At 38.9% G+C, this 12,876-nt stretch overlaps 1 protein-coding gene across 4 annotated transcripts in view; it reads right to left on the reverse strand.

Annotated features, from left to right (window-relative positions):
* The window catches only part of MBP (myelin basic protein), a 120,139-nt gene that overhangs the window by 6,849 nt on the left and 100,414 nt on the right, over positions 1–12,876 (reverse strand). The gene's annotated exons all lie outside the window — the stretch shown is intronic.

A 12,876-nucleotide genomic window follows, 5' to 3' on the forward strand; every position in this document is an offset into this window, starting at 1 on the left:
GCAAACACAGAGTATGTATATGGACATATGTTGTGCATATATATGTGTGTGTGTGTGTGTGTGTTTTTAACATTGTGGCCCAGTGTGGAATTAAATCTGTTACTTGAAGGTTCTGATAACAGAAACTTTGTAACTTTCCTCCTTTCGTAAGTAAGATCATAGAATGTAATTTTGGAAATGAAACCTGAAATGGAGAAAAACTTATAATTGTGTTGGGTCATTCTCCATGCAAGAGCCATAATGGATCGTGTATCACTTCTTAGTTCCCAGAGACTACATTGCTTCGGCAGTTCGCCAGTGTTATGTTTTTTTCTAAAATGAGGAAACCAAATGAGACTGGGGATACTTCCTATTTCCAGTAGGACTTCCTGAGCAACACAAAAGTCCAGCAAGCAAAGGTAAAATAAGTAATAAAAATAACACATTTTGAATAGTGAATACCTTGACCGGTACTCAAGAGCGTGATGCATCTGTTGCAGTGAAAATTAGTGTCAAAAATTCAGTGTACTTCCCGCTGTCTGGATGCAGTATGACAGCGTTTAAAGAACTGTTGCCCAATGACTGACCCAATCACAGGCATCTGCACATTGTTGCAAATGTAGAGGCACAAGGCTTTATGTGCAGTGCAACAGATCTGACGTATGTTCAGTGGGGAACACAGAAGGTAGGAGAGAACGAAAGTAGTAACAACAGTGCCACAGTGACTCTCTTAATGTAATGAATTCCCTGAGATTACAATGGTGATATCAATACCATGCAGATACTAAAAATTTCATTGGCCTCTAAAGATGAAATGGAAATCCCTAGCAAGACAGTAAATCACATAAGGAGTTCCTTAGCAGTACAAACTGAGTGAACATTTGACTGTAAAACAGTATGAACAGTTATTTAAAATAAACAGACTTTGTTTTCATCACATACAGAAAATCGTTGGTCAGCTTGCCTGGGGAAAAGCTTAGTGTCACTGTTGGAGCGGGACTCCTGACTTCAAGTAAGCTAATATCTATAGGCTTTCAAAGATTTGAAGAGTCTCTTTGCACTTCAACTGAAATCTCATGCCACCAATAGCCTTCAGAATGACCCCGACTGCCTCCAGCTGATACTGCTGAACATGGCTGCGCAGAGATTTACATCTTCCAAGACTTTTGAAGTTCTAAGACTTTCCCATGAAACCATCTCGTGTTACTGCTCAAAGCTGCTACGTGGAAGTTTTATTTTTGAGTGGAGTCAGATCTTGTGATCTTACATGAACGAAATGGATTTATATTGTGTTGGATCATTCAAAATGAAAGTAAAAGTATCCATCTTCATGACTGGCCTTTTAAGTTACATAATTCTGAGGAGAAATGAAATTCAGATACATTGTTTATGAGACTAATTTCCTTAGGAAAAAAATAAGCCAATACAGAGAAGTTCAGCTGGTATTTATCAGCATAATTTCTTTGCATGCTGGTGATATATAGAGATGAACTTTTTAAAAAGCAGGAATTTTTGAATTTTAGTGGGTCTGTGAAATTGGCAGTGTCAAGCAGTCAGTCCTGTTTATGCTTCAGCAGCAGTTCCTACTTTATCACTAGTCCCAAATATCTCGCCAAAATATCCTCTGTTGCCATGATTAGGAAGAGGGAGCCAGTAAGGTATCTACATGCATTTAGAACAAGTTGCTTCAGCCATGTGTTTGTCTTTTTAATCTATGTTGGATCAAATGAAGCCTTGCGTTGCATCTGAACCAGCTGTCTGCCTTGTCTTTAGGATAAATAACATAATAAATATCAGGGCATTGTAGATCCAAATGTCCATCATTAGCAGCGTAAACTGGTCATCATCTAACTGAAAACCGTTACAGTACGTGAAGCAGAAAACTTTTAAATCAGATTTGATTGCATGTAGCCTGCAACTCTGCAGCGGGGTATGGATTGCCACCAGGCACAGGGAAAAGCTGGGGTAATAGGTTTTTACAACGTAGATGAGGTTGAGTTTCCTGAATTTTAGCATTCTAAAAAATCATTAGGTGCAAATAATTAGGCTTATTGAAAAGGTTATCATGTAGTAAATACAAAGTTTATTCTGTCTGTGGTGCCACATGTCAGCATAGTCTTGTAGTTTGTTCTTTCCATTTTTGGACTCCTAGGGGCAGGGAACAAAATCCACTTTTTTTTTTTTTTTTTCTTCCCCCCCTCCCCCCCGAGATTGCTCACCTTCGTGATTTCTGAAAATCATTTCCCAAAGAGTAATAACTGATATGGTTAGGTGTTAAAAGTTAAATTTGAATGGATTCAGACAATTCTTTGCTGAATGAAAAACAAATCTGGTTTATCCTGCTAGGATGGGCTACTGAGGTGGTGTTTTATAATTGGATTTTTTTGAATGAGCTCGTCTAGTAGTCATTGCATGTTTCACCAATACATTCAGAAGACCACTGTTTATCTTTAAATACGCTTTAAGCACTTGGCCTTAAATAATATTCTTATTAAAACCTGATAGGAATAAAGTAGAGCAACCATGTTTTAGGAAGGGGGGAATTTACTTGTTTCTACTGCCCATCAGCTGCGGTGAGCTCTCCCACACCTCTTGCAACATTGTCATAAATTTCTGTCTTAAGACCATTGCCAGCAAAAGGCAACCTCGTCTTCCATATGTATATTAGGAAATGTACTTGCAAAGTATAATCCTGAATTCAGAGCCCTTGGGTAGTGTGTCATTTAAAACAGAGGTGCCTCTGTTTGTGCCCTTAAAAACAAATTTTAAAAAATAGTTCTAGAGTAACTGAGTAGTTTGTAGTCATACACAGTCTTTCTTTAAAAAAAACAAAACAAACGAACAAACAAAAAACAACCAACCAAAACCAACCAACCAAAACCACCAAACCAGAAAGGGCAGAGGACACTCCGCTTTTTCCGTTCCTGGTTAAGTTTACGTTTGACCTTAATTAAGGATCCCTACCAAGTCAGCCCTGCTCTACATTCAAAAAAGCCAAAAAGGAAAGATCCCTTAAGCTGAATAATCTTAATTATTAGAAAATGTTTGCCAGTACTGGAAATCTAAGCAGTGCCTGGGAGATCTGGTGACACAGATGCAATTTTCAGCTTCACTGTGAAATGAATAGTTCTAAGGATCAATAATGTAAATAAGAACACTTAAAAATGTATTCAAAATACCCACAGTTATCCTGTAGTGGGGAGTGGTTCAGTATTGGAATGCTTTGCAGCTCTTTCTGGTGACGCACACAGGACAGTTGCATTGTTTTACTGTGCCACCTACCTTACATCTGTTGGCCACTATGGCAAAAGAAAAGAGACTAACGTTTAATATAGTGCAAAGACAACATACAGGTATTTTGTCTTAACAGTAGCTATGCACTGGCATTGCTTTCTGTGTTAGCCGTGTACTTCCACAACAAACTAATTAATACAGGTTGTGTCAGTAAATTTAACGTTGTGAAAGAGCTGTTTGGGGAGGGGGGGCAGGAAATTGCCGCTTCTCTTAACGCAGGAAGAAGAATCCATATGTAATTCAGTATGTGCTCCGTTTGGGGTTTTGTGCACGATAATTACATTTCCAATTGAGGTGGAGATACCTGAGCATTTGCTTTTCGGTGTTCTGTGACAGCAGGCAGAACCCCGTCTCCTGGTGTTTTCTGCGGCGCTTCGTAAGCGTTGAGGGCAGTCACCGGCTGCGCTGGGTTAAAGGGACTTTAAAATGCCTTATTATAAGCTCTCGCTGAGAGCTGTCATCTTCCACAAGAGGATTGCTTACAACTGATCACATATGCACACAAATATAAACTCAAAGCTCTAATCACCAATTAGTAGGTGCTATGCATTAGTGACAATAATAGTAATAACTTATTTTTGGTTTGGAGTACTGAATTTATGGCTTTTGCCAATTCCTTTCAGTATCAGTAATATGTAGTTTTGTTGTCTACTTTAGGATGTGAAATGAAAATCTGAAAAGTGTCATGTCTGTAATGGCAAAATGCAAATTGATATGAAATATGGAAGCAGCTGATTTAAAATGCAGTTGAACTAAGTAAGTATTTTTACCTTAGCAAGAATGAAAAACAGTGGACTTTTTCATGGGTTCAGTGGGTTTCGTGGTTTCCAGTGGGTTGTCTTCACAAGGTACCTAGTGAGTCCCTGTGCGTGCATTCAAAACAAATTACACAAAAACTACAAATTTGAAATTCATATTGATATGAAAAGTACATTCAGATTGCCTTAGAAAACCAAACTGTTCCCCACCCTACAGGATGTTACGCTTAACCCCCACTGAGAAATTTGCAGCCGTACTGGTAGGCTAAAATTAGCCTTTGAGCGATGCATACTGTTTGTGGGAAGAGCAAGATGAAAGAGCAGCAGGCAGTTTGTAAGCCACTCAGCTGATTTTGTGTTAGTCCTTGAAATGGACTCTGAATCCAAACTTTATGGAAATTCCTACGCGGGTTGAAATTTTCTGTAGTTCGTTTTCAGAGCAGTATGCCAAACAGAAATTGAGATGCATCCTTTCAGTGAATATATACACTGGGTTTTTTTTAAAACAAGAGGAAATTCTTTATATACAGTTTGACTGGAGTGATTATGGGAAATCTGATGGGCGTTTGGATACAGTAATTGCTTCATCTGGGGATTTGGAGATGCTTTGTGCGTGGGGCTTTGTGCTCCTGGGTGTAGCTGCCGCTGCATCAGAGCCTTTCAGCGCTGTTACCCAACGTCTGTCTCACCAGGCAGTGGCAGGATATATATAGCACGTGTCATGTGCGGATGTGTTTCTCCATGCTTGTTCTAGTAGTAATATACCTCCTGTAAACACGCACTGCTAAGCCAGAGCTGTGTTATACTGGTGTCACTGCTTCCATTTTCATTCATGTACAGCCCAAGCACTGATTTGCTCTCCGCGATGGTGTTTGTTCCAAGCTGTTCACAACTTCCAGATCTGTTTCGGAAAGCGATGGGAATGCTGACCTCTTCCCCTTATGGTGGGCTGATGGTGACATTATAATTCATTAGGTAATTCAGCAGGCCTTTCTAATCACTTCAAAAAGGATGAACCACACATCCTTGTAACGGTACTGCTCATTTTTACTAATGTGTAAATTAAAACAGAAATGAAAATACTTGCTCAGAGTTGCAGAGGAGAATTGGCAGGAAGAGAGCTGTGGAGTCCAGGCGATTCTGCAAGAGATTTTGCCTTCTACTGTTGTGTTGAGATCATTAATACAATCTTTGTCTAGAAACAGGTGGTGAACAAAAAGCAGGAAAACAGATGAACATCTTAGCAGAAAGATGGGAATAAAAAACATGGGAAGAAAGACTAGAGATGACTGAAACGTAAGAAACCCAAGAAAGATGAGAAGATGAAGAAGGAAACAATGGAGAACACTGACTATCACGAGAGGCAAGTGGTAATGATAATCCAGAACCACATTTGTCCATAATCCCCTTACTCCTTAGTTGTGCCTTGATAATTAGGGTTCACAAACTAAAAGGTGAGAGGAAAAAATTACTGAGGGGAAGAAGAATCAGGGCAGTTGTTCAGGGTAGTTCTGTTTTATGATGGGTCCCACTGAGACACTGGTGCCATCACACTGTGGGTTTTTCTCTGTGTCCAATTTATTCTGTTGTTGTGGTGCTTGATAAATGGTTTCAGGGGCAAAACCTGATGCTTTAATTTAGCTTTGCTTTTCTGAAGCATTTTTCTGCCTAGCATTCATCACTTTATTAGAATATTCTTCATGTCAGAGGTTCTTCACCTGCTTGGACACAGTCTCTGGTGCATATTCGGTGTTGTCCTCTGTGCCATTTTATGAAGTTGGTATCACCATAGACATCCACCACAGAAACCCAGTGCAAGCCTTTGGCATTTTGGGTTGGTTTTGTTTTGACAGTGATCACCCCAGCCAAAAACAGATTTTGGGCTAGTAGGTATTCTCAGGGTAGTTTCCGGGGTAGCTTCTGCTACCAACAGATTCATAGCCTTTATGATTTAATTGCACATGCCCAAGAATGAAAGACGTGATAGACTAATATTCAAAATTATGAATTTCTGATAGTCTGTGTGTTTGGTGGAGATGCAGCTGTGGGTGCTGCTACAGCAACAGAATGTAACATTGTGTGTATGGCTACTAGTAAGAAAGCAAAAATTTTTAAAAATTATAAAAAGGCCTGTTTCCTACCGTTTTCACATAGTCAAGAAGCTCATACAATAATTATAATATTAATTATATTAATATATAATTTGTAATAATAATTTAAATTATTTGGAACACAAAACTATAAATTCCAGATGTACACTATTGCTTTACAGCTGCTGGCCAGAAATAAGGTTGTAGCAATGCTTTTCTCCTCTTTAATTTCTGCGAAACACACATTTCTTCTCCCAGGTTGCACACACTCACCCACCTGCAAACCATTTTATCAGTTCTCATCTTTGAAGGGATTGGCACAATTTTCTTGCTTTTCTGCCTTTAATAGGTAAGCAGATGCCCAGCTGAACTCGTACAAATTGCTGAAAGTACTATTGCCTACATCAGCGTAACTTGGGGAGAGCAGAATAGTAAGGAGAGTTTACCATTAGAAAGTAATTAGACATGGCATGGTTAATAGCTTATTTCTTTGAACCAAATACTATCCCTCGGAGGTAAAATTTCTAGTAACGTAGTCAGTATAACATGGGAGGAGATGGACCACCCAAAGCCTGGGCTTGTACAGTTGCCAAGGCATGTGAATTGTATGGTACATCAGATGTGAAAAAGTAGATCCGTGATAAGCAAAAGGTGAACCATAGCTAAGGCTCATAGTGGGTCTGCAGCAGTAACTCAGTACATTTTATAAACATTTTTTAAACATTTTTTGAAATTGCTTTGTAAGAAATTCAGTAAAAGCACCTGAAAATGGCAGCGGGGGATTTCTTGTGTAGCTCAGAAATAAACCCAAGTAACTATTCAGAGTGAAATGAGTAACGGAACCTGCCTAGTCTAACTGGAGGCCATTTCAGCAAGGTGTGAGGTATTTTGCGTCAGTACATAAGATGCAATCCAGCAGTTGTCGCTAATGGTATGTGATGGAGGGTACAAGACAAGGTCAGGAAAAAATCTATTAACTTTTGCCTCAATTTTCCATTGGGCAGCATTTACCATTGGGCAGTCTCAGAACGGCTGAAGATGAAAGTCATTAATTGTGGCATTTTAGGATGGAAAGTGCTAAGGATAATGCAGTTCATTTGCAAGGAGCTAATTTATGTGATGGGAAACACCACCACCACCCCTTAACAGATTTTAATAGAAAGCTATCCCTTATTGTTAAGTTTGGTTTGTATAAATACAATGAGAAAAATCTGATGTTAGGTAGAGAAAATCCTCATGCTAAATTTTTAATACATCCATTTGACCGTTACGTGAGTTTGGGGGTTCCTGCCTGCCCCTCCCACTTGTTTAAACAAACACCCCCCTGGGGTGCAGCATAGTAAAATTAAATCCAGACCTTATTCTCAGCTGGGCTGTGGTACTGGGCAGTTGAAAAACGGAGGAATTGCTGCCGAACAGCCAAGGTCGGTTCCCTCCAAAAGACCCCAGAGCTGCTGCCGCTGCCTCTCCCGTGGCCGTGGCTCTGTGCTGCCCCTGTGCCGAGGCACAGGCAAAGCCTATGGGCGAGCCTGCAACTTCACCAAGCGCTCCGGAGAATCCTTGGAGCTCCTCCTCAGAGCGCGCTCTTAGGTCTTTCTTAAACAGATTATTATTATATATCCATATTATATATATATATCCACCAGTATACTGGTGGATAGAAGAATCTAGAAATAGTGTAGCAAAGACTGAACAGGAAGATACTTTTAGAAGTTTAATGAAAAGGGGAAATCTTCTTTGCTATAGACCGATTAGAAAAAGTGATCTTTAAAATGCTTCAGTTGATTAATTAGTATTTTAGCCTAAACATGTTACTAAATAAATTTCTCAACTTCAGAGGCAAAAAGACACCATATAAGACAGCAAAAGCAGTGGGGCGCATAGGTTTTTCCTGTCTACCCGGTCATGATTCTTCAACTTCCAATACAAATCCGTGAGCCCCAACTATTTCATCCCATTTCTGAACAAGCCCTCCTGCCGTGCCGCTGCTGCTGGGCTGAGCACAAAGCATCACTAACACAGTGATGTTAACTTGCTCTTCTAAGCGTCACTTACAGAGCGTTTACCCCAGTCTGAGTTCCGAATTCCTTCCTCTTATAGTTTGTAATAATTGCTTCAAGGAGTAATTTCCTTGAAAATGCAAGAGATAATGCAATGGAACTAATACTATGTCAATTATTAAGGATGTATAACACGTATATGGTCATACGTGTGTGAAATGAACATATTAAAATCAGTCCTGTATAATGTTGGCTCCTAAGCCCTCTACTTGGGATGTGCTATGTGGTACTCACCTGTTGATACTTGCTTGTTTTGCACAATTTACTGTTTTTTAATACAGTCAAATCTAAAGCGCTCAGAGGCCTACCATACAAATGAAATGAGCTTTAATCAAACTGGCAGTTGATACACAAATTAATTTTTAGGTTGTTCATTACTACCTGCTATGAACGATTGGGGCTAGGTCCAGTTTCCATTATCATAAAGCAAGAACACCAGATGCAGTGGCTTCATTATTGAAAACCTAGTCATTCCCTTACAGAAGGCAAGCTTTATTGATTTCTGTCCAGTAAACTGTTCTAACTGAACTTTGCAGAAGGACATACAGCCTCCTTTAATGATCTGAAACCCCATCATGTACTACCAAGTAGTTTGTTGCAACTTCTGTTAATGGATTAAAGTACTGAAAACAAATTAAAGCATTAGTACACCGGTTTTGTGATGTAAACAGTTTAATGAATACATAAAGCACATATAAAGCAAAAGATTAAAACAAAATTATTGTTACAATCACCATAAACCATATAAAAAAAATTTTACAAGCATATTGCTTGGACAGCAGGTTTTATAAAACAATTTATCACGAGCAATACCACTCCCTGAAAACTAAGACTTGGAAATAAAAATCACAGTAAGTATTTACTTAAATCACATCGTATACTAGTCAAGACTACCATTGATTTAACTACTTTTCAAAGTCTCCACGGTGCTGTAGTATACATTAAAGCTTGCACAAGAAACGTGAATAGAGTTCAAGTGCAAAAAGAAAAAAGATGCCTGGATATTCTGATTAATGTTATCTGACTATGTTGTTATTTAAAACCGTGGTCCCTAAATGCATTGCCTGTGCATGTTTATCACAACCCTTTTTGTTGGTCCCCGTTACAGAACTGCTTAACTCTGGGGTGAGTTTAGAACTGCTTTTTTTCAGAAATGCTGATCCTAAACCATGGTTCTGCTCAACTTGAGAAGAACTTCAGCCCAGTACTGCTCACACCTTGTACCTGTCTGTAGGAAGGAGAAGCCCTGTGTCCACCTTCCATATTTCTTGTACCCAAACACTTATATATTGGGAAAGAAATACAGGAGCAAGGCTTCATACAGGCAACAGGAGAACATGAGAAGACTGCATACAAAACTGAAGCAAAATGTAAAAGAAAAACTTTCTTTCACCAAGTCTGGCCTCAGCCTATTTACTGTCACTCACAATGTTTTGATTTGTTGCATGTGTCACAAATGTAGTTTAAAGTTTAGTACGTTAATGCATGATGTTAAACCAGGACTGGAAAGTTTTTGTTTCACAGTGCAAACTTTAGTAGAAAAAAAAAATATAACCAAAAGAATTACAAAAGCATAAACAACTGCATAAAAGAAACAAAACAGCACTCGGTACATTTTGAAATTGAATACAGATTAATATCTAGGAGGCATAAGAAAGACTCGATCGTTTTAACAAACTTTCTTACATGCTTTACAAATGTTTAGATAAATGTAAGATTAGAAAGGAAATAATTTATAGTTACACTACACTCTTGCATGCTTTTTAAAATGTCTGCAGTGCAGTTTCTGTCACCCTTTTAAATTCTTAATACCGTAAAGTTTATGCTGTGCACAACACTAGCTTTGTTTGGAATATTCTACCTTAAAAAAATCCTTAAAGGTACAAAATTCAAGCTGTCTTTCATTTGAGTTTCAGTTATCTCAAATCTTGATGGGGCAGGGGTTGGGGGAACAATGGCAAATGCATTTGCTGCCCTCTTAGAGGAGGAGGAGTATTTCTGTATATGCCAGTATTTCTATTTTTATTTACTCCCGTGGGACTCCCATACACTTTTAATGTAACTTTAGAATTCCAGGGTAAGGAAGAACCTGCTCCACAGGAGAAAAGGAGGCGATGAAACAGTCCCTGCTTTGTTCCTACCCTACCTTTCCCTGCACAACAGTGAGTATTATTCATTAAAGTACTTTTCAGCTATGGATGCAAGATGAAAATGCCTCCACAAAGAATTTATAATGTGTTTTGCTTGAATGTCAGCCCTAAATCTGTACAAAGAGCAAGTGTTGTCCTTGCATTCCAGTGCTTGCTGGTGTGGGTAGATGAGATGGACGCTCCCACTGGGGCACAGGCTGGCTGAAAAAGGAAGATTGCAAGAGAGGCAGCTGCAGAATTGCTTTGAAATGCTTCAAAAAATGATCAGAAACAAGTGCAAGCTAATGAAAACTGCAGCTCTAGGAACTTTTCAATTTCAAGCCTTATGAATTTCATCGTTTAAGGTGCTTTTCATGGTATCTCATTTAGCTAAGACTTGTTTACTTAGTGGAGTCTGGAAAACTGCAAAGGGACTTTATTTCAGCTCACCCATTAACACCTTCATTATCGGTACTCTTGACGCTCTACAAAATTCAGCAAGTGACAGGTGTTTAGGGTTTAAGCACAAATAAGACTATTAGCCATCTACACTTCCTCTGTATACACATGTATGAATAAATGACACCACAAGCCTTCCTTGATACAGGAAACCTGAAGGCATTGATTCAAAGGTTAAATAAATAATAGTTGAAATAACTGTCTGTGCCACTTGTTCAATATTTTCTGCACTGAAGCCCTCCTACAAGAGAGCTTCCTAGGACATTTTTCATGCATCAGTATTATCATTGTGTGAAATAGTGCTAGAGATGCTTTAGGACTTCTAGGGCCAATATGACTGAGTTTTGCCAAGGTAATAGAAACTTCTCTGTGCTTCCAGCTGAGATCTGCAAGTCAAGACTCTGTAGCATTATATCTAGCTGTTCTTAAAAATACTACTTGTGCTAGGTTAAAAAAAAAGTTAGTATTGTCCATAATTCTGTACTGTTTTGCAGACATTTAAGTGCTTCGAAATAAGTTTACTGAACAGCAGAGGTAAGACAGATGATATCCTGTCCTCGCATACATAATTACATAGAGATCTTCGAATCATAGCGATTGTGTTCATGCCAAAGGATGAAATACAGAATCTGTACAACTTGCAGCCATTTCTTAAGTCATCTCTACTAAAAAATGAGTTGGTTGGTTTATTTTATTGCTAAGCAAGAATTTACATACCTCTCTATATTCTGTATGCAGAATCTTAAGTTTTTGGTATTGTTTCCTTGGTGTATAAAGAGCATTTCATATACCATTTTTCATTGAGTAACATAGTATATGAATAAAACAGCAAGAGTTGAGCTGGCCAACCAGATTCCAGAAAATAGCAGTGCTGGGAACAGTCTGTGGTATTTGCAGAAAAGTGGTTTTCTTCATTCTCACAGCAACTGTTTATTGCACGTATGAACATTACTTACAAAAACAACTGCATAATTGCTAAATCTTTGTCATAAGCATTACAGGCCCCAGTTTGTAAATGTGAGAAACAAAAAGACCAAAATACACAGCTTGCATAGTACTGGCTTCTGCTTTTAGTTTCTAGAGTATTTTTCACCCACTGGTCTATATATTACAACTCTTTAGGGAAGGCCTATTATACACTGTGCTTCCAGGTACAGGCTGTCAGTGTACTTCACAGCTCTGCAGCTGTCATATAGATGATAAATCATTGTTAAACCACACAGAGTGCAACACTATGAGACAGCCGATTTGGGAAAGCTGCACCTGATGACCCATCCTGGCAGGTATCACAAGCTAGAGCTACTGCACAGACAGCAAAGGTTGTCAAAGCTAGAGCTACTGAACAGACGGCAAAGGTTGTCAAAGGTTAGTGAAAAATTTGGGCCTAGTCAGCAACTATGACCATTTTTTTTTTTTTTTTTTTTGCAACGCACAACTTGAGCAACTGGATCAGACAACATATTCAGCAAAAACAAAGGTTTTACAGCCCCTAGGGTAGTTCCGTTCAAATGCTTATGTAGTGTGCGAACACACAAACACAAGATTCCACTTATCGTTACATGGCAAAGGGGACAGTAAAAATATCTCAAACTTTGCCACTCACAGCACTGAACTAACATGCCGTCAGAGGCGGCAGGTTAATCCTGGAAAAGGAAAGAATTCAAGTAATAGTCTTTCGTCAATACCTTGTTTTCAATTCATAATGAATAAATGGCTTGTTACACAATTTCTAACATGAAATGCTCGGAATATAAATCCTCGCTTCTTGCCAGAGTAAAAGCAGCTGGACTGTTTTGTACACCTGGAGTTCAGAAGCTATCTGTCAAGCCATCTCCTCAGCAATGCTATTGCCCACCTTAAAACATGCTCTTGCGCCAGCAGGCTGAGAATCTGGCCACAGTTGTGGGGGTTTTTTTTCACCCCTAACATCTATTTCCAAGTCTGTCCCATCCCCCAAACTACATGGAGATTGTCTTGCATTTAGTGCTGTCATCCAGCTCCATTTTGCAGATATTTAAGAACACACAAAAGCAGACTGAAGTTTCTCTAAATGGCACAGCATACAAATGCATACAATGTACCATATTAAATGTTCATAAAAATTTCT

The sequence above is a fragment of the Falco peregrinus genome, chromosome 3 (assembly GCF_023634155.1).
Source record: "Falco peregrinus isolate bFalPer1 chromosome 3, bFalPer1.pri, whole genome shotgun sequence".
Lineage (NCBI taxonomy): Eukaryota > Metazoa > Chordata > Aves > Falconiformes > Falconidae > Falco > Falco peregrinus.